Here is a 1,765-nt window from a genome sequence, read left to right on the forward strand (position 1 = left end):
TGATGAATATCATAAGAGATGGATGCAACACTGACGTTATCTGAGACTTTAGAGGAGAGGCGGATATTATCAAATATTAACCTTGACAGAACGCGCCGACAACAGGATTATGTTTTTTGTATATAAGGGTATTTTGTGTTGAATAATTGTGGATATATATAAATTCTGGGGCAGTATTTTGCTGTTACTGAAAGGAGCATACCAATGACAAAAAGAGAAATTAGCCATGAATATAATGTGGTGCTACTGCCAATTGGGGTGAAAATGGTCGTAGAAAAGAAAAACATAAAACAGAGCCGTGAATATGGAGGACGAGGGGGGGGGGGGGGCGAAGTAGGGAGACCCCAAAGGATGCCTGACATATGGAAAGAAAAAAAATACCAGATTAAATCATCTAATTAAAGTAAATTATATATGTCCGACGGACGAACGCATAAACTTTACATAGAGGAGATGGACTCTATGCCGAATGTAGACTATTGGTGCATTTTTAACAAGAAACGAAGCAAGTTATGGTTTGCCTCGCCTTGCCGAATTCGTCAAAAACAGTCCCATCAGCCAGCTTGCTATCCATGTAAACAAACTACTGCAATATTTGATGACTCATTCCCCTTCGTAGTGGGTGAGAGGAGTAATCGGGGAAGAAGACAGACTGGACTGTGTCAGTGATTATAGTGTTGGTGTTTATTGGTTTTGCGTTAAATGAAGAAAAGATAGGAAATAATAATTTTAGAAATCATGTTATTTAGTAAAAAAAGGTTATGCATTACTATATAAAAAATGCCCACTCGCAATAGTTAAAAAGATGATACCTACTATCAAAAGCAAGCATATACCTTTCAGACTGCGTTTAGAATGAAAATAACATAGGCAAATAAAACAGCTCGTTGAACATCCCCAGGATGCCCATAATACAATTATAAGTTGCTAGTATTTATCTTCTAGAGAATAATAAAGCTATTAATCTACTCCAGTTAATGCTTTTGGTCTGCACATATATGACCACTGCTATGTAGTTTATAAGATCATACATCGGCGATTTTCATTGAAATCACTTATATCTATCGACCATGTTGGCGGTGTGTTTACTAATGTGACGTCGTGAAACTGTTACAAGCTTCCTCTGGAGGTGGTTTGAAAATGCCTGGTTTGCATACAAAACCAGACCAAGATATCTGACTAAAAGGTTCCATCAAAGATCGGAAAAATGAACAAGAAGTTTCAAGAAATCTTGAAATATCTTGCCCGTCAAAAATGTATAATTACGATATTAATCAGCAAGTAGTGTGCGTTATATTTCTTCAGACCAAACGAAATGTTTCGGTTTACATACGCAATGGATTTCTTTTTCATGTATGTAAGCTATAAGAACGCTTAATGAACCTAGACCCTTAGCCCGTCTTAATGTCTGGAATTCATTACCAATACTAATTCTGCTCAGTGCATGTGGGTTAAGCCTCGCGGTATCTACAGAGAGGCTTCCTTGGGGAATCTTGCTGCCTGTCTAGTCTAAGATACAGCCAGAGTGAGGAAGCCGAAGCCAAGACTAATTTGAAGCGGGAATGACATATGCAGAGAATCGGAGACAGCAGTCGAAGATCTTGAGGTGTATAAACGAGCCACCCAAGAATCCTTGACAAATCAAGATCAGGGGAAAATTAATTAATAAATAAGGTTTCTGTAACCTTTTCAAGAATAGAAGAGCGTAGACTGTACCTGGTTTCGATAGCGCTATTTTGAGTGAATTTGACTTTTGGTAAAGACG

The sequence above is a fragment of the Penaeus monodon genome, chromosome 28, assembly GCF_015228065.2.
Source record: "Penaeus monodon isolate SGIC_2016 chromosome 28, NSTDA_Pmon_1, whole genome shotgun sequence".
Classification (NCBI taxonomy): Eukaryota; Metazoa; Arthropoda; class Malacostraca; order Decapoda; family Penaeidae; genus Penaeus; species Penaeus monodon.